This window comes from Pseudorca crassidens, chromosome 13 (assembly GCF_039906515.1).
Source record: "Pseudorca crassidens isolate mPseCra1 chromosome 13, mPseCra1.hap1, whole genome shotgun sequence".
Lineage (NCBI taxonomy): Eukaryota > Metazoa > Chordata > Mammalia > Artiodactyla > Delphinidae > Pseudorca > Pseudorca crassidens.
Genome location: NC_090308.1, coordinates 73,515,810 through 73,541,310, shown reverse-complemented (window position 1 = coordinate 73,541,310; position 25,501 = coordinate 73,515,810). Strand labels below are relative to the sequence as shown.

The 25,501-nt window shown below is 37.5% G+C and overlaps 1 long non-coding RNA gene across 5 annotated transcripts in view; it reads left to right on the top strand.

Moving 5' to 3' along the window:
• The window catches only part of LOC137204797 (uncharacterized), a 420,535-nt gene that overhangs the window by 199,459 nt on the left and 195,575 nt on the right, over window positions 1-25,501 (top strand). The window contains exon 1 of one of the 5 annotated variants that reach the window (XR_010933843.1): window positions 21,404-21,538. The exons of the other annotated variants lie outside the window; for them this stretch is intronic. This is a non-coding gene — a long non-coding RNA (uncharacterized lncRNA). Of the gene's footprint in view, window positions 1-21,403; window positions 21,539-25,501 lie in introns of those variants that run through there. 5 annotated transcript variants of the gene reach the window in all.

The window sequence follows — 25,501 nt, the reverse complement described above, 5'->3', positions numbered from 1 at the left end:
GCTCTAGAGCTATTCTGCTGGGCTAGAATGTACAGGGTGGAAAGGATGTGGGAAAGAAAAGAGACAGAATAAAGCGTTAGGAGGCTCCTAAATGGTCTAAGGGAGAAATTAATGTAATTCTGAGCAGTGAGGATGGAGAAGAGAGGAGGGATTTCAGAGATGCTAAGGCAAAAAGTAGGCAGGACTTTATGATCTATGTGAAATGGATGATGAGAGAGTCAAGAAAATGGAATGACTTCCAGATTTCTGTCTTAGGTGATTGGGTTTCATTAAATAAGAAAGGGAATATAATCTGGCAAATAACATGTTTCAGAAGCATCTGACAAATTCTCTTTCATCATGAATAGAATATAGCATCTGCCAGACTGTAGATTATACCCAACATATTCTGTAACATGGAAATACTGTTAATTTTTTCCTGGGTAAAAATATGAAATCTATAACTAAACATCCATGAACAAATTGTTTCAATATGTGACTCCTGACAGGCCCATCCCCTCCAGAGACTCTAGTATGAGGATGTGCTGCTGTGTATTTTGTAAGAGTGATTCAGACCTCTGTTTAGTTAAGAAACTTGCAGAAAGCAATTTTGAATTAAAAAAAATCCTGTTTTAGCTCTTGCCATTTGAGAGGTATAATATAAAGTGTTTTTCTGCCCCTCCGATTGCCCAGAATTTTTCTACCTTTTCTGCATGCCTACAGAGCAATAAGTGTCAACACTGGTGAACATATGTAGTTCTGTTAATGTCACACTTTTTCAAATGACAACTTGCATTTGAACTTTTTGTTAATTCATTTTTTTTTCTGTGTTAGAGGTGGAATAAATAAGTTGGCAAAATTTGCTGTTTCAGCCCTCAGGAGATTTTGGGGTGGTCCTTAGATAAAGTGACATTGTGATTGTGTTATCTCCATTTCGAATTGTTAGCAAGCGAGTGATGGAAGTGTCGTGGTGATGATGGAAATGATCTGGCAAGCAGCTGCATCCTTTGTTGAGTATCTTTTTATGAGGTGATATATCCCTTTGCGTCTTCCTCCTTGTCAGACTTGCCATATTCCAGGACTCAGCCTATACGCCCTCCTTCTGATTCACCTATAATTTCAAGAATTTGGCACTTGAAGTATAAAAATATTGTTAGCATGGTAATATAGCATCAGGCAATTAACACTCACTATCTGATGTTATACTCCAACTGTGATCATAAACCACTAGAATATAAGTCAAAATGGGAGTAGGGAAAGAAAACCTCTACAGAAGTTTGTCATTATTTTAGTTACCTTCCTTAAATAGTGTATGCTTCTCTTTTATGTTTCTGCAGGTATAACTAACAAGCTTATTCAAATTAATAACTTATTCATTATTTAACATTATCAATATTAGTCTAACATGGCATACATATGTTTTATTTTTCAAATACACAAGTTAGATGAGGAACTAAAGCAATAAATGACTGATATCATGATTCCTTTTCCATTGATATAATTTCCTCTGTAGAATTTCTTTCTTAAAGTAAACAAGGGGGTTATACAGCCACAGTTCATGCTTTTTAATTTAAATTTATGAAGTATGTAAAAGTAAAGTTCAGTTAAACAGTAACTTTTTTGCTGCCCTTTAATCTTCTTTACATAAGTTTGATTTTGACTAACCCATGCAATTGTAAATTGTTCAAGTGTAGTGTATTTTGGAACTTTTCAGAGGAGTTCCAGATGGTTAAGGTAAAATAATGAACAGGTTAAATCTCATCAGATCACACGGTACCTTTAAAAAATATTCATTAAAGTTTTTACACCCCATACCCTAGATCTTTATTCTACCTATTGTAAATCCCACAGGCTCTCTTTGATTTTGTTTTGTTGTTAAGTTACAGTGAAAGATACTGACTTTGGAACTGAGGGAGATGATACCTTCATAGTGTCTGTTGTGGAGGACTGCAGGATCAAGGCATCTCAAGTTAGTGTCTGCTGACAGAGATGTGTCCCTTACCAGGCCATGTTTAGCTTGAAAGAGTTCGGAAGTAGGCGTCAGAAGACACGAGTTCTAGTCTCAAAACACTCATTTACATTCTATGTCACTGAGAAAATCACTTCAGCTCTCAAAGATCAGCTGGCAGTTAGATTCCACCAAACATCGACATCCGGGACCCTGATTCTAGTGGCTGAGTTCAAGTTCCTTCACTGTGCAGTGAAGTCATTGAACCTCTTTCTCTTCAGGCTGCTCATGATGCTTTCATGCCCGATGTATCTCCCCGCTAATGGAGAAGGAAGCAAAGCCTGTATGATGGTCATGGATCCTCACTCTTCCTCCTGCAGCTGCTTAGCTAGGCGTAAAGTTCTAATGTTCTTTTCTCCTCCTCCCCTTCTTCTTCTTCTTCCTCTTCTCTTCCTTCTTCTTCCTCTTCTCTTCCTTCTCCTTCCTCTTCTCTTCCTTCTTTCTTCTCTTCTTCTTCCTCTTCCTTCTTCTTCCTCTTCTCTTCCTTCTTCTCCTCCTTTTCTTTCTTGTTCTTCTTCTTGTTCTTGCTTTTCTTCTTCTCCATCACCTTCCTCTTCCTCCTCTTTTTTTTCTTTCCCTCTCTCCTTATTTCTATAGCCCAGGGCCCTCATTTTCCTCCTTTACCCAGCCTCCCATGCCATGATGTACCATGAGTTTCCAACTTATAGCAAAATATAAAAACTGTCCTGTTTCCAGCCCTTCCAGGGTTCTCCAATATGCATCCTTTGGTAACATATCAATGGTGGTTAGGGGCTTGGTGCTCTACTGGTTCTGAGCAATGTATTTATATTTTGACTTTCAGGAAATAATAAACTCAAGGGAATGTCAAGAAAAGTGCTGATGCTTGTTCTTGACAGGCAGGTATTAGTATTATCCACTAAAACTAGTTTAGGTGGAGAAACACTGTGGGAACCTTAGGGGGTCTTCCCCATTTACCTGACTTTACTCTTAAACTCCATGCCTGATTGAATCTGTGAGGCATATTAGGCCATCACTGGATTCCTTGTCATTAGAGCACATATGAGAGTAAGAGAGAAGTCGACTCAGAGTGCTTTCTTTGGTCTACGCAAAATCTGACGTTTTAAAAATATCAGTTTAAAACACTGTGATTTCAAAGGTTCCTCTGAGCACGTTTTATGGTTTACCCAGTGACAACCTTACAAACTGATTTTCAATTTCTTTATTCTTTTATTAGTGTGTTGATTCCAACTTTCAGACCTTAAACTCACAGGGGCTCCCTTAGCATCTTGGGACCCTTCCCAGGCCCTACAGTCATGAATGGCCCTGTTGGGGAAGTAAAAGGTCTTGAACTGTGCCCAATGCAGGGATCCCTGGAATTTGGGGCTGGATGGGATTGGACTAACCTACAGCTGCAGGCATGAGCAAAACAAAAACAAGATCTGAGTTCTTTATGAGAGACTGAGGTGGGAGTTGAGCTTTAGGAAATCTGTTCAAAACACTAATCCCAGAGCAAAGACTGCATCCACAGTGGAGGTTTATCGTCGATGTAAATGGGAAAAAAAAAGGTGGAGGTGAGATGTTGGCGATGGCATACAAGAGAGACAGAATCTTTGAGGAGCATCTGATGAAAGAGTCCTAGCGAGGAGATGACTGATAAAGGCACTGAGCCTGCTCAGAAAGTTTCACGTTAAGCAGAGTAAGTGTATTTTTACTTTAATTTTGTCCCATTAAGTACAACTCATGTATTCCTGAAGAAATGCAAAATGCAGAAAATAGAGGGGAACTTTAAAGATGATATGAGAGCAGAGTAAACAGGTTGTGAGCTTCGTTATAGGAATGTCTGCCTGGACACATGCAAGTCCAGATCACCGAGCCACTGTGATTCTGATGTAGTTGGGAATTCCTCTAAATGGGAAAAGTCAAAAAAGGAAGTGAAAAATATAGGGTTGAAGAAGCTATGGATATGAGCATGGACGACTACTTTTGTGTACCCTTGTGTATAAAATTGTTATTTTTAAAAATACTATTTATGCATTGAGAACAAGTAGAAATGTCCACCCTAGAAGGAGGACTCATTGTCTACAACGTTGAGGTTTTCAAAATTGTAAAGAAACAACCTGGGTTAATATGACAGGCTGTCTCTTTCTGTAAAGAATACAACATGCCCTCTTGCAGTTGTTTTTGGACTGAGGTCCACAGAAGCTAGCAGATTTCCTTCAGTGTCCCATGTGCTTTATGAGAGGGGGTGTAGACTAGAGGCTGCTTCTGTCAGTTTTAGGGGCAGTTTATACTGGACTTCTTTTCATTCCCTACACAGTGCTTCAGTTCTTTTCTAAAACTCCACTCTGGTCTTCCTCTAGCCACAGCACTCTGTTGACCCATTCATTTTTTTATTCCCATGAAGTCCTAAATCACTCTTTTTTTCCATGAACATCTCTGTAGTTTGCAGTGTCCTCAACCTCACCTTTCACACAGACAATTATGGATATTCAGGAATAGACATTATTTGTGAGTGGAAAATAGTTAAAACAAAAATGTAACAAAGAGAACGAGAAGGTTAGAGAATTATGGCTAGGAGGGCTAAAGTCCCATGACATTGCAATCATACATATATATATATATATATATATATTTTTTTTTTTTTTTTCTTTTTCTGTAAGTCTGGTCACCACTTCTTCCAAGGACGAGTGTGCCATCTTAGATGTGCCATTTTTGCATCCAGTGCACTGGAGAAAGCCATACCTTCTGTCCTCTGGTCATCCACCCACTCCCCACCTCTAGCTAGGTTCTAGAATGCAGTGATATGCAAATCAGACACACAGTCCCAGTACTCATAGGATCTGGTTGGGGGATGAGAGGTATAAGATTCAATGAAATCATCACACAAATACAAAGTGCAAGCCATGCTAAATGATGTGAGGGAAAAGTACAGTGAGCTATGATGCAGTTTGTGTAGATATTGCAAAAGCAATTCTTTCACACATGACACGTAACATTAAAGGCAAGAAGTGAATCAGCCCCCCACACTCTGACTGAATTTAATATTTTGAATCATAGGATAACAAATGACAGTAAATAATAAGTGAAGATGAATTCACTTGTGAGCCATATATCTCTTGTCTGCTACTTAACAAATTGTAACTTTCCCACAGTTTCCATAAAAATGGTGGAATTTTTATCACTAATCATCTAGTAGTTCCATGGGTTCTATATAGTCTCAATTTACTTGCCTTGGGGAAATCTCACACATCACCTGAAAAATCTCATCTGGTATGTGAATGAAGACCTTTTCTGTTCAAAACCAGGAGACTGAATGTTCATTCACAACCTCATAATCATGATAGGTACATAGTATATTTGTACATAGTAAAAGGAGTCATTGAATATTTCACTTTTGATAAATGTTTTTCTCAGTTCCTATGGTCTGGTCACGCTTGTGGTAGGACAGCCCAGCCATACGAGCCAAACCATACCCTCAAATTAAACACCGAAATTCTCTAAAATTCAGTGGTAGCTATTTATGTGTTGACTGATCACTATTACTGTAGCAAAATATCCTTTCAGTTTAGTGGAGTTATTTATAGGGCTGGATTTGTCTGCAAGGACTATTATATATATTACTGTAATATTATTTAATATATAATGTATTATTGTATGAAAAACTCTATAGGAAAAACATGAATATTCAGGAAGGCACATTTTGGGTTATTAATTTTTTCATTAACTCCTTTATTGACTTATTTCTAGCATTTAACTACTAGCTTTTATTAGTTATGTAATAGTTAAGTTTTATGGACAGACAAGAAAGCAAGAAGGGGTTTTTAAAAGATAAAGAATTCACTCAAGGTCATTTTCAGAGCTAGGCAAAGTCTGATATTTTCCTGGGCAGCTTATCTCTGTGCTTCTGTCAATGAATTCTATCTGTATTTCCATGAGAGAGCATATATTTTTACTCCCTTGTAATTAGGAAACACCCATATTTGGAATCTAATACCAACTTTATTTTACTGTCACTTTTGATTTTAACCTTGGCTCTGTCTCTTACTCTGCCCTTGGGCAAATCCTGTTCTCTCTGAATTTAAACCTGCTCATATAAAAATGAGAATAGGGCTTCCCTGGTGGAGCAATGGTTGAGAGTCCGCCTGCCGATGCAGGGGACACGGGTTCGTGCCCCGGTGCGGGAAGATCCCACATGCCGCGGAGCGGCTGGGCCCGTGAGCCATGGCCGCTGGGCCTGCGCAACGGGAGAGGCCACAATAGTGAGAGGCCCACGTATCGCAAAAATTAAAAAAAATAAAAATAAAAGAGAATAATAATGTCTCCATTGAAAACTAAAAAAGGTTACTGTGAAGGTCAAATAAAATGACACTTGTAAAACAAATTTAATCTGTGAGATGCTGTGCAAATATATTATTTAAGTAATCCCTTTTTTTCTATTTTCAATGGAAAAGCTGACCCATTGTAGAAAACTGCTTAGAATATAGTGTTGCACCTAAGATCAGTCATTTTCAACTTTAGGATGAGTTCAGAAGGTCTGGAGTGAGAACCAGGGGTGGGAAAAGATTGAGGGAATGTTCTCAGCATGAACAATTCTAGAATAAGTTGTTCTGATCAATCTCTAAAAATTTATTAGGATATTCTTTCTTGCAGTGAGTAAAAGTTTTTCTTCTTTCCTGAAATGGTTCTAATTTTGATTTCTGGACACACCTGTACATACTTTCTCAATATTTCCTAAATGAAAACACTTTATTCTGTTACATATTGTCTTGTTAGATTTCCCTATCTTTCTATGGTATCCTAGATCCTTTGTGCATCTTATTTTAGTCAGTTAATCAAATTGAGTGGTCCCCTTGGTTCCAGGTCATTTTTTAATTTGATAAGCATATTACACCTATGTTTTTATTTATTTATTTTTGGCTACGTTGGGTCTTCATTGCTGCACATGGGCTTTCTATAGTTGCGGCAAGCAGGGGTTACTCTTCGTAGTGGTGTATGGGCTTCTCATTGGGAGGCTTCTCTTGTTGCAGAGCAGGGGTTCTAGGTGCGTGTGCTTCAGGAGTTGTGGCATGTGGGCTCAATGGTTGTAGCTCACGGACTGTAGAGCGCAGGCTCAGTAGTTTTGGTGCATGGGCTTCATTGCTCCGCGGCATGTGGGATCTTCCCAGACCAGGGCTTGACCCTGTGTCCCATGCATTGGCAGGCGGATTCTTAACCACTGCGCCACCAGGGAAGCCCAAGTGCCTATGTTTTCCTTGCATTTTTTACAGGACATTAAATGAATGCTAGCATATGCTGGGTCCTGTGCCAGGACTTGGGAGAATACAAAGATGAGTAAAAATCATGGTAGCTGATTGCCATTTAGACTTCCTATCATCTTCTTATCATCAACTTTACTAGCTCAAAGAAAACAGTGATTTCATATGAAACAAGGCTAAGGTTGTCCAACTGTAAGTCAACAAAACCCAGGGATTTAAAGACAGCCCTCTAAATGTAAAAGAAATCAGGAAATGGCACTAAAATATTTGCTATTACTTTTTGATTTATTTATTTTAACATCTTTATTGGAGTATAATTGCTTTACAATGGTGTGTTTGTTTCTGATTTATAATAAAGTGAATCAGCTATACATATGTTCCCATATCTCCTCCCTCTTGCATCTCCCTCCCACCCTCCCTATCCCACCCTTCTAGATGGTCACAAAGCACCGAGCTGAACTCCCTGTGCTATGTGGCTGCTTTACACTAGCTGTTTTACATTTGGTAGTGTATATATGTCCATGCCACTCTCTCCATTCGTCCCAGCTTCCCCTTCCCCTTTCCTGTGTTCACAAGTCCATGCTCTATGTCTGAGTCTTTACTCCGGTCTTGCCTCTAGGTTCTTCAGAACCATTTTATTTTTTATTAGATTCCATATAGGTGTGTTAGCATACGGTATTTGTTTTTCTCTTTCTGACATACTTTAGTCTGTATGACAGACTGTAGGTCCATCTACTTCACTACAAATAACTCAATTTTGTTTCTTTTTATGGCTGAGTAATATTCCATTGTATATATGTGCCATATTTTCTTTATCCATTCATCTGTCGATGGACACTTAGGTTGCTTCCATGTCCTGGCTATTGTAAATAGTGCTGCAATGAACATTGTGGTATATTACTCTTTTTGAATTATGGTTTTATCCAGGTATATGCCCAGTAGGGTGATTGCTGGGTCATATGGTAATTCTATTTTTAGTTTTTGAAGGAACCTCCATACTGTTCTCCATAGTGGCTGTATCAATTTACATTCCCACCAACAGTGCAAGAGAGTTCCCTTTTCTCCACACCCTCTCCAGCATTTTTTGTTTGTAGATTTTTTGATGATGGCCATTCTGACTGGTGTGAGGTGATATCTCATTGTAGTTTTGATTTGCATTTCTCTAATGATTAGTGATGTTGAGCATCCTTTCATGTGTTTGTTGGCAATCTGTATATCTTCTTTGGAGAAATGTCTGTTTAGGTCTTCTGACCATTTTTGGATTGGGTTATTTGGTTTCTTTCTTTTTTTTTTTTGCGGTACACAGGCCTCCCACTGCCATGGCCTCTCCCATTGTGGAGCACAGGCTCTGGACGCGCAGGCTCAGCGGCCATGGCTCACGGGCCCAGCTGCTCCATGGCATGTGGGGTCCTCCCGGACTGGGGCATGAACCCGTGTCCCCTGTATTGGCAGGCGGACTCTCAACCACTGCACCAGCAGGGAAGCCCTATTTGGTTTCTTGATATTGAGTTACATGAGCTGCTTGTAAATTTTGGAGATTAATCCTCTGTCAGCTGCTTCATTTGCAAATACTTTCTCCCATTCTGAGGGTCGTCTTTTTGTCTTGTTTATGGTTTCCTTTGCTGTGCAAAAGCTTTGAAGTTTCATTAGGTCCCATTTGTTTATTTTTGTTTTTATTTCCATTTCTCTAGGAGGTGGGTCAAAAAGGATCTTGCTTTGATTTATCTCATACAGTGTTCTGCCTATGTTTTCCTCTAAAAGTTTAATAGTGTCTAACCTTACATATAGCTCTTTAATCCATTTTGTGTTTATTTTTGTGTATGGTGTTAGGGAGTGTTCTAATTTCATTCTTTTACATGTAGCTGTCCAGTTTTCCCAGCACCACTTATTGAAGAGGCTGTTTTTTCTCCATTGTATATTTTTACCTCCTTTATTAAAAATAAGGTGACCATATGTGGGTGAGTTTATCTCTGGGCTTTCTTTCCTGTTCCATTGATCTATTTATCTGTTTTTGTGCCAGTACCATACTGTCTTAATTACTGTAGCTTTGTAGTGTAGTCTGAAGTCAGGGAGCCTGATTCCTCCAGCTCCATTTTTCATTCTCAAGATGGCATTGACTATTCGGGGTCTTTTGTGTTTCCATAAAAATTGTGGAAGTTTTTGTTCTAGTTCTGTGAAAAATGGCCATTGGTAGATTGATAGGGATTGCATTGAATCTCTTGATTGCTTTGGGTAGTATAGTCATTTTCACAGTGTTGATTCTTCCAATCCAAGAACATGGTGTATCTCTCCATCTGTTGATATAATCTTTAATTTCTGCCATCATTGTATCATAGTTTATTGCATACAGGTCTTTTCTCTCCTTAAGTAGGTTTATTCCTAGGTATTTTATTCTTTTTGTTGCAATGGTAAATGGGAGTGTCTCCTAGGTTTATTCCTAGGTATTTTATTCTTTTTGTTGCAATGGTAAATGGGAGTGTTTCCTTAGTTTCTCTTTCAGATTTTCCATCATTAGTGTATAGGAATGCAAGAGATTTCTGTGCATTAATTTTGTATTCTGCTACTTTACCAAATTCATTGATTAGCTCTGGTAGTTTTCTGGTGGCATCTTTAGGATTCTCCATGTATAGTATCTTGTTATCTGCAAACAGTGACAGTTTTACTTCTTTTCCAATTTGGATTCCTTTTATTTCTTTTTCTTCTCTGATTGCTGTGGCTAAAACTTCCAAAATTATGTTGAATAATAGTGTTGAGAGTGGACAACATTGTCTTTTTCCTGATCTTAGTGGAAATGGTCGCAGGTTTTCACCATTGAGAATGATGGTGGCTGGGGGTTTGTCATATATGACCTTTATTATGTTGAGGTAAGTTACCTCTATGCCTACTTTCTGGAGGGTTTTTATCACAAATGGGTGTTGAATTTTGTCGAAAGCTTTTTCTGCGTCTGTTGAGATGATCATGTGGTTTTTCTCCTTCAATTTGTTAATATGGTTTATCACATTGATTGATTTATGTATAATGAAGATTCCTTGCATTCCTGGGATAAACTCCATTTGATTGTGGTGTATGATCTTTTTAACGTGCTGTTGGATTCTGTTTAACAGTATTTTGTTGAGGATTTTTGCATCTATGTTCATCAGTGATATTGGCCTGTAGTTTTCTTTCTTTGTGACTTCTTCATCTGGTTTTGGTATCAGGGTGATGGTGGCCTCATAGAATGAGTTTGGGAGCGTTCCTCCCTCTGCTATATTTTGGATGAGTTTGAGAAGGATAGGTGTTAGCTCTTCTCTAAATGTTTGATAGAATTCGCCTGTGAAGCCATCTGGTCCTGGGCTTTTGTTTGTCGGAAGATTTTTAATCACAGTCTAGATTTCAATGCTTGTGATTGGTCTGTTTATATCTTCTCTTTATTCCTGGTTCAGTCTTGGAAGTTGTGCTTTTTGAAGAATTTGTCCATTTCTTCCAGATTGTCCATTTTTTTGCCATATAGTTGCTTGTAGTAATCTCTCATGATGCTTTGTATTTCGCAGTGTCAGTTGTTACTTCTCCTTTTTCATTTCTAATTCTATTGATTTGAGTCTTCTTCCTGTTTTTCTTGATGAGTCTGGCTAATGGTTTATCAATTTTGTTTATCTGCTCAAAGAACCAGCTTTTAGTTTTATTGATCTTTGCTGTCGTTTCCTTCATTTCTTTTTCATTTATTTCTGATCTGATCTTTATGATGTCTTTCCTTCTGCTAACTTTGGTTTTTTTTTGTTTTTCTTTTCTAATTGCTTTAGGTGCAAGGTTAGGTTGTTTATTTGAGATGTCTCTTGAGGTAGGATTTTATTGCTATAAACTTCCCACTAAGAACTGCTTTTGCTGTGTCCCATAGGTTCTGGGTCATCCTGTTTTCATTGTCATTTGTTTCTAGGTGTTTTTTGATTTCCTCTTTGATTTCTTTGGTGATCTCTTGGTTATTAAATAGTGTACTGTTTAGCCTCCATGTGTTTGTAGTTTTTACAGATTTTTTCCTATAATTGGTATCTAGTCTCATAGCGTTGTGTTCAGTGAAGATACTTGATACAATTTCAATTTTCTTAAATTTACCAAGCCTTGACTTGTGACCCAAGATATGATCTATCCTGGAGAATGTTCCATGAGCACTTGAGAAGATCGTGTATTCTGTTGTTTTTGGATGGAACATCATATAAATATCAGTTAAGTCCATCTTGTTTAAAGTATCATTTAAAGCTTGTGTTTCCTTATTTATTTTCATTTTGGATGATCTGTTCTTTGGTGAAAGTGGGGTGTTAAAGTCCCTTACTATCACAGTGTTATTGTTGATTTCCCCTTTTATGGCTGTTAGCATTTGCCTTATGTGTTGAGGTGTGCCTATGTTGGGTGCATAAATGTTTACAAGTGCTATGTCTTCTTCTTGGATTGATCCCTTGATCATTATGTAGTGTCCTTCTTTGTCTCTTGTAGTAGTCTTTATTTTAAAGTCTATTTTGTCTGATATGAGAATTGCTCCTCCAGCTTTCTTTTGATTTCCATTTTCATGGAATATCTTTTTCTGTCCCCTCACTTTCAGTCTCTATTTGTCTAGGTCTGAAGTGGGTCTCTTGTAGACAGCATATATATGGGTCTCCTTTTTGTATCCATTCTGCCAGTCTATGACTTTTGGTGGGAGCATTTAATCCATTTACGTTTAAGGTGATTATCGATATGTGTTTCCCTATTACCATTTTCTTAATTGTTTTGGGTTTGTTATTGTAGGTCTTTTCCTTCTCTTTTGTTTCCTGCCTAGAGAAGTTGCTTTAGCATTTGTTGTAAAGCTGGTTTGGTGGTGCTGAATTCTCTTAGCTTTTGCTTGTCTGTAAAGGTTTTAATTTCTCCATTGAATCTAATGCGATCTTTGCTTAGTAGAATAATCTTGGTTGTAGGTTTTTCCCTTGCATCACTTTGAATATGTCCTGCCACTGCCTTCTGGCGTGCAGAGTTTCTACTGAAAGATCAGCTGTTAACCTTATGGGGATTCACTGGTATGTTATTTGTTGCTTTTCCCTTGCTGCTTTCAGTATTTTTCCTTTGTATTTAGTTTTTGCTAGTTTGATTAATATGTGTCTTGGCATGTTTCTCCTTGGATTTATCCTGTATGGGACTTGCTGCGCTTCGTTGACTTGTTTGACTATTTCCTTTCCCATATTAGGGTAGTTTTCAACTAAAATCTCTTCAAATATTTTCTCAGTCTGTTTCTTTTTTTCTTCTTCTAGCACCCCTGTAATTCGAATGTTGGTGCATTTAATGTTGTCCAAGAGGTCTTTGAGACTGTCCTCAATTCTTTTCATTCTTTTTTCTTTATTCTGCTCTGCAGTAGCTGTTTCCACTGTTTTATCTTCCCAGTCACTTATCCGTTCTTCTGCCTCAGTTATTCTGCTATTGATTCCCTCTAGAGTATTTTTAGTTTCATTTATTGTGTAGTTCATCATTGTTTGTTTGATCCTTACTTCTTCTAGGTACTTGTTAAACATTTCTTGTATTTTCTCCATTCTATTTCCAAGATTTTGGATCATCTTTACTATCATTACTCTGAATTCTTTTTCAGGTTGACTGCCTACTTTCTCTTCATTTGGTCTGGTCGGTTTTTACCTTGCTCCTTCATCTGCTGTGTGTTTCTCTGTCTTCTCATTTTGTTTAACTTACTGTGTTTGGGGTTTCCGTTTCACAGGCTTCAGTTTCATAGTTCCTATTGTTTTTGGTGTCTTCCCCTGTGGCTGAGGTTAGTACAGTGGGTTGTGTAGGCAGGCTTCCTGGTGGCGGGGACTAGTTCCTGTGTTCTGGTGGATGAGGCTGGATCTTCTCTCTCTGGTGGGCAGGGTTACATCCAATGGTATGTTTTGGGGTGTTTGTGACCTTATTATGATATTAGGCAGCCTCTCTGTTAATGGGTGGGGTTGTGTTCCTGTCTTGCTAGTTGTTTGGCACAGGGGTTCAGTACTGTAGCTTGCTGGTCATTGAGTGGAGCTGGGTCTTAGCATTGAGATAGAGATATCTGGGAGAGCTTTTGCTGTTTGATATCATGAGGAGCCAAGAAGTATCTGGTGTACCAATGTCCTGAGCTTGGCTCTCCCACCTCAGAGGCACAGGCCTGACACCTGGCTGGAGCATCAGGATTCTGTCAGCCACACGGCTCAGGAGAGAAGTGAGATAAAAAGAAAGAAAGAAAAAAATAAAATAAAATAAAGTTATTAAAATAAAAAATAATTATAAAAATTAAAAAGTACTAAAGGAAAGGAAAAAAAAAAGAAAGAAGAGAGCAACCAAACCCAAAAACAAATCCACCAATGATAACAAGTGCTAAAAACTATACCAAAACAAACAAACATAAAAAACGGACAGGCAGAACCCTAGGACAAATGGTAAAAGCAAAACTATACAGACAAAGTCACACAAAGAAGCCTAAGGATACACACTCAAAAAAAGAGAAAAAGGAAAAAGAAATCTATAAATCTATAAAAAAAGGAGGAAGAGAGCAACCAAATCAATAAACAAATCTACCAATGATAATAAGCTCTAATTACTAAACTAAGATAAACATAAAACCAGAAACAAATTTGATGCAGAAAGCACACCCCAAGTTTACAGTTGCTCCCAAAGTCCACTGCCTAAATTTTGGGATGATTCATTGTGTATTCAGGTATTCCACAGATGCAGGGCACATCAAGTTGATTGTAGAGATTTAATCTGATGCTCTTGAGGTTGCTGGGAGAAATTTCCCTTTCTCTTCTTTGTTCACATAGTTCCTGGAGTTCAGCTTTGGATTTGGCCCCGCCTGTTCGTGTAGGTCACCTGAGGGCATCTATTCTTTGCCCAGACAGGGCGGGGTTAAAGGAGCAGCTGATTATGGGGCTCTGGCTCACCTAGGCTGGGGGGGGAGGGAGGGGTATGGAATGGGGGGCGAGCCTACAGTGGCAGTGGCCAGCGTGACGTTGCAGCAGCCTGAGGCACTCTGTGTGTTCTCCTGGGGAAGTTGTCCCTGGATCACAGGACCCTGGCAGTGGTGGCTGCCCAGGCTCCTGGGGGGTGTGGAGAGTGACCTGTGCTCGCACACAGGCTTCTTGGTGGCGGCAGCAGCAGCCTTAGCGTCTCATGCCATCTCTGGTGTCTGTGCTGATAACTGCGGCTCGTGCCCATCTCTGGAGTTCTTTTATGTGGTGCTCTGAATCCCCTCCCCTCTTGCACCCCGAAACAGTTGTCTCTTGCTACTTAGGCAGTTCCAGACTTTTTCTTGGACTCTCTCCTGGCTAGCTGTGGCGTGCTAGTCCCCTTCATGCTGTGTTCACGCCGCCAACCCCCGTACTCTCCCTGCGCTCCAACCGAAGCCCAAGCCTCAGCTCCCAGCCCTGGCCGCCCCAGCGGGTGAGCAGACAAGCCTCTCGGGCTGGTCAGTGCCAGTCGGCACCGATCCTCTGTGTGGGAATCTCTCCGCTTTGCCCTCCACGCCCCTGTGGCTGTGCTCTCCTCTGCGGCTCCGAAGCTTCCCCACTCCGCCACCCGCAGTCTCCGCCCGCGAAGGGGCTTCATAGTGTGTGGAAACCTTTCCTCCTTCACGGCTCCCTCCCTGAGGTGCAAGTCCCCTTCCTGTTCTTTTGTCTCTGTTGTTTCTTTTTTCTTTTGCCTTTCCCAGGTACGTGGGGGGTTTCTTGCCTTTTGGGAGGTCTGAGGTCTTCTGCCAATGTTCAGTAGGTGTTCTGTAGGAGTTGTTCCACGTGTAGATATATCTCTGGTGTATCTGTGGGAGGAAGGTGATCTGCATATTACTCCTCTGCTGTCTTGTTCTGAGAGAGCTATTACTTTCTTTTGTTGGTGTTTGATCCAATTTCTTCTTATAGACAGAATTTAAAGATATTTTCTAAGAAAAGTATTTGTGTTCCTCAAAAATTATAGCATTGATATTTTCTAAATATAAAACTTGGCAAGTTCTGGGTTACTGAAGAAGCTTCAGTGAGGCTGTTATGTAAGCTAGAATAATAAATGGAGTAAAAAAAAGGAAAGAAATCAAAGTGGATTGGGGATTTCTTTGATAAGCGGAAAAAAGATACTAGTAGAACAAAGGACAATATATTGAGTAGAAGGTAAAGAGGTAAAGAGAGAGTAGGAGAGAGAGAGAGAGAGAGAGAGGGAGAGAAACAGAGAGAAATAGAGAGAGACAGACAAAGAGAGAAACCAGAATTGAGAACTGAGAGATGGGAAGAGACAGCCCTGATTGTACCGGGTCAGGTTGCATCTAAAGACTGATGTCTCCTGGATTTTTTATTTTCTCTGTGGTTGTCCTTAGAATGATCTTAGAAGCTGTCACTGAAGGTTAAGACACATGAGAGAATTTAATCAGAAGATTTTAATATTTTTAAGGGTGGTAAACCTAGCTGATGAGAATAACATAAAGTAATGCAGGATTTCTTCCAATTAAAAAAATGTCAAAACCCCATGCAATGGCTTTAATATCTTTGTAGAGATGCACAGTTTCAGAATGTCTGGTTCACATTATGGTCTCTGGTGCCTCCTGGGGTTGTGCATGTGCTATGTGTCATGCAGTATTAGAGCTGCCAGAGAGACACATAAATACTTCTAGAGGGCTGAAGAACACAAGACCATCAGATCATTTAAGGAAGTTAATTTCATGTGTGTGTGTGTGTATACACATACATACATCTACATATATATCCTGTATACGCACACACACACATACATATACACTATGTTGTTGTGTATCATGTATATATAGATATCCACTGTTCACTCTGAGAAGTAGTTTATCTGAAAGGCTTTAGTTTTCTGGGATAAGGTAGAAGAGTTAGGAAATAATAAGATTTAACCCAAAGACATGAACTCTGTGGACTTCTAAGCAGATCCCATGACACATTAGTCATAAAAATAAGTTTAGCTTAGTTTTTATTATTTTTTTATTTTGTGTGGTTTTTTTTTTTTTTTGCGGTACGCGGGCCTCTCACTGTTGTGGCCTCTCCCGTTGCAGAGCACAGGCTCCGGACACGCAGGCTCGGAGGCCATGGCTCACGGGCCCAGCCGCTCCATGGCATGTGGGATCTTCCCGGACCGGGGCACAAACCCATGTCCCCTGCATCGGCAGGCAGACTCTCAACCACTGCACCACCAGGGAAGCCCTAGCTTAGTTTTTAGAGTCCTGACAAAAATGACCCTGGATAACTACAATTCCAGATTTCACACCTGAGACAAAACCTCGGGTTTTCAAGCCACCTCAGCCTCACCAGCTGAGAAGGTGGTTGCCTCCTAGGAGATAAATGTCTTTAACTCCAAGGAGAACAGAAACTCTAGCTCTGAGAATTGAGCATTGAGGGATGCAGCAACCAAACCTACAGGACTGCAGTTTTTGGTGGTGAAATATTATTTGTGCAGATTTCAGCAGTTTAATCTTTTAAAAAAACTTATGGAGATATTATCCTGGTAGGGTAACAAATGAATAACTGAGTAACGAATGCTTAAACTTCTGATTGTTAGTTGAAGTCTTACAACATTATAAAATAAGATTTGACCGTGTAAAAAATCTCAAAGCTTGTATTTATAAGCATGTCTTTATGAGAATTACTGAGGTGCATAGGAAGGCTTCTCTAATCATCTGGGTGTCCTTCAAAAGGAAATTAAATTTATTACATTTGTAACTACAGTTTTAAAATATTGAAGGGAAATATACATAATTACATTGTAAAATCTCTATTGCCAATGATTATTAAAATAGGCTCAGTTAATACATAGAATAATGAGATTTATAAATTGAACAGAAAGATTAAGAAAGAAGTGTTTTGAATTGGTAACTTTAAAAAAGGGGAATAATAATATACCAAGGTTCCCAGTGAATAATTGTTTTGACTCAAAAATCCACCCTCTAGGACATCCAAAAAACTCAGCTTGACAATATAGCTATGCTTAAAGTCAAAACCATCCTTGGACTTTTCAGTTAAGGTGTAAGTTACTCTGAGTTGGTTATTCTAAGACTTGGAATAGAACATGTTTTGACTAATCCAGCAGATTTGAGGAGATTTTGGAATGTGGGGGCAGGGGGAGGGGGAGAAAGAAAGACTTTGGGAGGTATGTTGGGATTTTAAGAGTATTTGGGGGAAATAGGATTTAAAAAGTCATGCTGTGTATTTGAAGAAAATTCCACATTGAGACCGAGCAGTATTAGACAACCGTTCTTTGAAGGTTGTAGAGAAAATTTGGAAAATGCCAAAATATGTAAGTTATTCAGTCATAATCCTACCACCCAGAAATAACTAGTTAATATATCCGTGTCTTTCCTTCTAGTCTTTTACTATTTCTATGTATGTATATTTGTGTGCTTGTATTAAATATGTAATGATGACAATATATATCAATATATCTATTCTATCTCTGTATATTTGATACATCTTATATACACACATACAGTTTTGTATCCTACTCTTTCAGTGAACTTCACGTTGTAAAATATTTTAAAATCTATATTTCAAAACTCTTTTTTTTTTTTTGGCTTGAGACTACCGTGGTTTTCAAGATAAAGTCTAATTCCTGCTATTCACTATTAAGCAGATAAAGTGATCTAAATTCTCTACAGACCTTCGAACCTGGTTTCAAACATTTATCTATATCTCATGGAGTTCGACTGCCTGGGCTTTTAGGTTCCAAGACATGTGGACATATGTTAGACATGATAAGACACAGGTGAAGCACTTTGATCCTTGATTCAGGTACCACTTCCTCCCCCCTTCCTGCCACTCACAAGTAGGGCTGCCAGATAAAATACAAGATGCTCAGTTCAAGGTGAATTTCATATAAACAACAGATAATTTTTTAACAGAAGTATGCTCCATGCAATAGTTGCCACATACTTACACTAAAATATTATTCATTATTTTTGTGAAATTTAAGTTTAACTGGGTATACTCTATTTTTATTTGCTCAGTCTGACAACCCTACCCACAACTCTGCCAGTTGCATCAGGTTGAAGCAGAGATGGGTCTCAGAGTCCTGGTTAACACGTCCCTCTCTGGTCCACTTCCAATTCTCCCTTGTCCCGTATGCATTCTCAATAACAGTAAGATAGCCCCTGGTCAAAGTAAAAGGCAATGAGATGCTGACCTAGAGTGGTTATAAGAGGAATGGGAAAGAAGAAATAGGTAAGAAGTATTTTGGATATAGAATTGAGAGACTAAAGGTTCAAGGATGACTCAAGATTTTCACTCGCATGTAGGACAATGACTACGCCATTGAGTGTGACAGGAAAATCAGGAGGTGGGGCCATTTTAAAACCAGCATGACATCGAGTTGAAGATGATTGATTATCAGGTAACTTGTTCAACACAGGTCCCACTCCTAAGGTTTTGCCTTATAACAGATTATTGAGGATTTGATTGGAACTGTTTCAAAAAAGAATCCTTTTATTTCTTTTTTAACACTTGGAAGAACACAGACCACAAGAATTGGTTTGATGTATTCTTCCTGCTTATCCCCCACTCCTGACCAGCCCTTATCCTTTTTCTACATCAACTGAAATAAACAGGGGTTTTAAATAAGGATGTTTCTAGAAAGTATCTGAATTGTTACAACCAGGATTTTTATTTCAAAAATCATTAAAAACACTCCTCAGAGCTCAATGAAGAATGTACCCACTATTAAGATAAAAAGGAGGTTTTATGAGATTAGGTTCCAGCTGGCCTGTGTGACTGGACTCAGAGATTTACTCAATAGATTTATGTAACCAGAAGGGCAACTGTCATGATACATGGAAAGAATAATGTTACATGTAACTATCTACTCCTCACCAGCCCCCCCATCAAAACCTGATGATTAAATAAAATATTGATGCCTAATATAGTTAAAGAGTAGGGAAAGGGAATAATGTCATTTATTTATATAACCTTTTTGGAGGGCATTTTAGCAAAATTAATTAAGCATATTAAAAATATGCCCATAACCTAGAAATACCCATTTAAAAATTAAATTAAGAACATATACAGAGATGTTTATATAAAGATGTTCATAGCAGCATTGTTTAGAATAAATATTTTAAAAAAAGAATGCAGAAGTATCAGAGGTAACATGTTACAAAAGCCTTTTTTTTAATTACTTCTAAAAAAGAAAGGACTTCCCTGGTGGTGAAGTGGTTAAGAATCTGCCTGCCAATGCAGGGGACATGGGTTTGATCCCTGGTCTGGGAAGATCTCACACACACACACAAAAAAACAAACAAAAAAAACAAACCTCATTAATGTCCATTAATAACAGATTAAATAATAATTATATATTTCCATATAATAGAATTTTATCTGGACTTTACATATTAAATAGTAAATGACTTAGGAAAAGTATCACAATATTAAATTTAAAAAAGCTATAAAATATTAAGCCCACAGTATTTTTGCAGTTTTCCTAAAAATAATATCAGCATATTTTCCAAGGCATGGGAGTGAAAGAGACCATTAAAGGAAGGAAAATATTGAAAAGAGGGGCCAGGATACTGCCCCAAGACTACTGAGATCAAAAGGCCACATTGGGAGAGAAATTAGTGAAAAAGACTGAGAAAATGTGGTAAGAACAGGTCAGTGAAAAATGGCAAAAGGCACTAAATTAAAGAAGGTGTTTTACAAAGGGGATGGTGCCAAAAAGTCTACACAATTTCAGAAAGAGTAGGAAAAGGATTATGAAACATTTCAGAAAAGATCAAGTAAGAAGAGAAATAGGTAAAATAATAACAGTGTTTAGGGAAAGGATATTTTAAATAGAGTAGTAGAGATATAAACTTGATTGAATAATAAAGAAGATAGGGGAAACAATAGAGTGTAAAACCGAAGAACCAAGTGGTATTTAAGTCTCTCTAATATATAATGGGGAAAACTCCAGAATTTAAGATCTTGAAAACTATTTGTTAAAATATGAAAGTTAAATTTTAAAAAATACATAAATATTCATAAAAAACTGGAAGAATATGAAACAAAGTGTTAATAGTGATTATCTGTGTGGCAAGATAAGTGGTTCTTATTTTCTTCCACCTGTTTTTATTTTCCAATTTACTACAACTATCATGTATTGCCTTTGAAATTAAAAAAATATGCAATTTAATAAACAACTATTTAAATAAAATTATGGATTAGTATTGCATGCCTTTAAATTTCAACTTTGGTGGTGGAGGGGAAATCCTATTAAAACCATTTGTTTATTGTTTAAAAATACTGAAAGTGTATTAGCAGGAAAGAACTTTGTTCTTCAAACCTAGGAGACTACCTATAATTTTTGCATTTGTAGGGTTGCTCTAAGTTTGAGTTCATCTAATCTTGTAAAAAAAGTGACCTCTAGTTTTTAAAGCTATATTTTAAAAGGTCTCTAAAATGCTGGAAAAAAAATTTTTGGACATAAAAATTACTCTTTAAATAACACTTGATGTCCTGTGTATGAAGGAACTAGAAATGTAGATTTGGAATTTAGAAGCAAAAATGCTTTGCAAAATAGCTTTTAGGTTCTATTCAGGCCTTTTGAAAAAATAGCTTTAAAAAGTGAAAGTAACCTATGATGAAAGTCACTCTAACTTGTTAACTTAATGCAAAGTATCTAAAAGCAAAATTCAACCCTTTTACATGATTGACACAGACCAAGTAGTTCCCCATGAATCTCTTCAGTCTCAAATCAAATGAAAATGCTCTTAAACCAAACTGTAATGACTCTTAAAATAGAAAGTTTCTTGAGTTTATGGGGAACCACAACCTTTCAACCACCCATAAAGCATTCTACAAGTAGGAATAGGCATCTATTTTGGGTGAAGTATTTTGAGTCCAGATCTTAAGGACAATGCTCAAGTTCTTCCTTTGGGCATTTCTGGGGTGGTGTAGGAAGAACTAACATTGTGTGTGGTCTGCGTTTCTAAAGTAATGACAAATCACTGAAAAGATCTGGAAGGGGAGCAGATAATGCACTCAGATCTCACTTGTGTCAGTGTTCTCTGGGCAATGAAATCTTCGAGGGATGACACAAACGGAATTACTTGGACTTATTTTGTTAATTTTAGTGGGTATCGGTGTGATATCATCCCTCTGAAGTCTTCTAGGGAGGACCGATTACTCATTTTAAACAACTGTTTGCCCAAGTACATTACTCTTAAACTCACCCTTGACCATTGCCTTGTTTTATGGTTGCACGTGATACTGCCGATTCTGTGTTTCTGAGCCAGTCTTCCTGTTAACAGCAGGGCTTATATTTGAGCTGTTTCTGGAGGAGATGTCTTGACACATGGCTTCAATCTCCCTTCTCCGGCAGCTTGTGAAGCCAGCCAGTTGGCAGATTCCAGGTCTGTAGCAGAAATATGGGCTGCTATTCTTGCACTGAGCTGGGTTTCTGTTGTTATAGCAAAAATAAGCTTCCCACAACATGTGAAATAGTATAAGAGAAGAAGAGAAGTAAGGTGGGGATGGCAGAGGTGGGGGGTACATGGAGGCATTTATAGATGATGAGATATGGAAAATAATACAGAGCTGATACTGTCAAGTGTATCTGGGCCGCTATTGGGTAAGTATGGGCAGTTATCACCGTTTCCATTTGTGGAGTGTAGTGTCTGTTCAAAATCTGGTGTTGTTGCAATAGTTGATTCTCTCAGGCTTCAATAATGCTTTCCAAGATGGAGATTATAAAAATTACATTTTTCCATTTCCATGTTTCTTTGTATGGATGAAGTAAAAATGGAGTTCAAATTTAGTTTCACTGTTAAATATATGACATTAGGCAATTAATTTATCTTCTTGGACTTTAATTTTTCCTATCTGTACAATGAAACTTTGGGGTAGATGATCTCCAAGATCTGTATTTACTCTCAAATTTGAAATTTATCATTTCCAGTATTGGCCTGCCCCGCCTCGAACAGAGGTTCCTGTTCTCAATCCTAATAACCTAAAAGGCTGACTTGAAATGTTTGCTCTTATTTTAGGCAGATTCCCGTCTTGTGACTAAGGACCCCTCTCCTCAGGGTTTGAGGCTTAAAAGTCTCTTAGTTCATGTATGTCTGACATAGATGAGTATAGGCTGGGAACAAAAATGATTTTTCTTACAATTAAAGACCTTGCTTCTTCACAGAACTTTGGAAATATTGAAAGGGAAAATGTTTTGAGATATGATAGTATTTACTTTGACAACATAACCTCTATAAGTGAGCATGGTGATATTCTACATTATGTTTATTAAGGTAACAAAATAATGTGACAAATTGTTGAAAATCTTAAGTCAAAGCTATTGTTTCCTGGAATCAATAGGGTCAGAATTTGTTCGAGAAATACATTTAGATACTTTGGCATGATTTGCTTACTTGTTTAACAAATATTTATTGAGTACCTATTATGTAACAAGCACTTTTCTCAGTGTTTGGAATGTATCAGTGAAAAAACAGACAATGACCTCTGTGCTCATGGAGCTTACATTCTATTTGTTTTATTAGCTGCTAAGGAACATGAGTTATTTAACAGATTTGAAACAATTTTTTTTTCAGAAGCAAAAATTGATAGCTGAAGTGTAACTCATAATTATTCTCCACTTTATTACTTCCAAAAAAATACGACATGCTCTTTCTCCAAACATCTTGATAACTTGCTAAAGTCACACGTTCTCAAATAGCCTGTAAATGGGTTGTATTAAATAATAAAAATGACAGTGGTGTTCTCTTTTGGGTTAATTTTAGTGTGTCTCAGTGTCATAAGAAGATTACGTTTGGACAGTTGGAGGATAGAGCTACAAATATTTCCCTAACAACACAACATACAATAAAACAGAAGCAAAGAAGCAAATAATCATATAAGTAACAAGAAACTTAATTTTTGTGAAGTCATTAATCTGGTAGTAGTTCTCTCTTATCTAGATAAATAATTTAAACACAGTGTTCAATTTGCCAGTCCTTTGGATGGCATCAAACTATTAAACACATTTCATGTTATGCCTATTTTATTTGATTAGTTATGATAATTATGTCATATAAATAGAGATCAATAGCATCTTGGTTGTGCAACACTTTTAAAAAATACTTTATTAAAATGATTTTTTCAGCAATAGAAAACTGATAATTCATTTCACTAAATGTTATGGCTAGACTTTTTTTCTCCTAAAATTCTGACACACATTTTCATTTATCAATATTTTGCCAAGAGCTAAGCAGCTGTACATATTTGGAAGTAAAAAGCAGAGCAACTTCCTTTAAAAAATTTTTTGGAAGTTGAAATTTCCTTAACAAACTCTGTGGTTCATATTGAAAATAAAATTTGATGGCTTCTTTTTAAATGCTCTTTTGCTGTGTCAGTACTTGGCAATGAACCATTTTTATGAATTCCATCACTGTTTTCTCTAGGGATTATATTAAAAACTAGGCATCAGTATTATTCTTGGTACTAATTAATTGGCGGGATGGGTATTTGTTTATGAATTGATGACCCAGAGTTAGCCTCGACATCCAGGATCTAGTATTGATATTTCATGAAATATTGCAGAAATATTTGGAAGTTTCCAGGAGTATTTTTACTGCCTCAAAAAGATTTCATCATATGCTGACAAAAAGTATGGCAAAACGAGGCCATGGCAGGGTACCATTGTTCTTACTCTGAAGTGAATCAGAGACTTCGTACATTTATAAGAGTACATCTTAAAATTTGGGTCCTATTGTTTTTATTTTTTAATTGAAATATAGCTGATTTACAAGATTATATTAGTTTCAGGTATGCAACATTGTGATTCAATATTTTTAAAGATTATATTCTTTTAAAGTTATTTTAAAATATTGGCTATATATATTCATTGTGCTGTACAATATATATTGTAGCTTGTTTATTTTATACTTAGTAGCTTGTACCTTTTAACACCTTAACCTCATGCCCCTCCCTCCTTCCCTCTTCTCTCTGGTAACCAAGAGTTTGTTCTCTATATCTGTGAATCTGTTTCTGTTCTGTGATATTCATTTGTTTTATTTTTTAGATTCCACATATAAGTGATAACATACAATATTTGTCTTTGGCTTATTTTACTTAACATAATAACCTGTAGGTCCATCCATGTTGCTGCAAATGGAAAAATTTCATTGTTTTTTATGGCTGAGTAGTATTCCATTGTGTGTGTGTATGTGTGTGTATATCACATCTTCTTTATCCATTCATCTGTTGATGGTCGGTCCAAGAGTTTTAATGTAGTTTTGCAAGAAAAAAGTAATGTGGGGTACATGGTGGATTATGCCTTTGCTTTCTTTTCTAATACAGTTATGAGGGGTGGTGAACATCCATTCATCTCTTCCCCATTCCTACGAAATTGTGATGTAATCAATAAAGATTCCTTGACTTAGGATTTTTGTCATTAATAATTTTTCTTCCCATGGCAGTCACGGGAGGTCAATCTGGTTTAGTCACATTCTGTATTTCTAACTTGGGTCATACAATTGGAATATACGAACAGCCTTACTTTGTCATAGCCTTCCATTGAATATTTGAGCACACGAATCCTGTGAAACTAGAAAGATCAATAAGGATTTGTTTTTTCAGATTTCTATGATTAGTTATTTTTCTTAAATTTTTTTTTTATAAATTAGGGAACTATTACATAAAATTTTTTTCTGATAATCAGCCTATTTTGCATAGTATTCCAACAATTATTATGGCCTTCAGAAAGTAATATAACTAATTGGAGAAATATCCAACTGATCAATCATCTGTCAATTTACTGCTTTTTTTTTCTGTTGAGTGCCTAAGTATGTGATTTGATGGATAATCGTACTCCTTTGCCCTTTGGCCATTTTGGTGTTGGATTACAATCTAAAACTTTGCATTTTCCTCCATTGATATTTATCTTGAAATGTCCTCTGTTTCTGGTTACAGAGCTGATGTAATCTTGAGATTATTCATGATTTTTGTAACTCTGTCTAAAGAGTACACATATTTACATAGCTGATGTTAACTTTACATGAGATGTTAAATGCCAGATTAAAATATCTGGATAAGCCATGATATTTGTGTTGTATTTTTGAACCCGGGCCCAACCTGACATTGAGTTTAACAATTTCCGGCCAAAGCCAGCTATTGAGGCCCCAGGAAGATAACAGTGGAAGTCAGCAAGCTGTACATATAGCCAGGCTGGGTCTGCCATGGCAGAGCGGCCTTTGACGGAAAGGGTTGTTTTGTTGTTCTCTGGTGAACTTTGCAGGCCCTCTGTAGCCTTCTAATGGTCACTTCCCAGAGTGGGAACTCTTCTGTAAGAAAAAGACCAAGGGGAGTAGTTGAGTGATCTCAGGATT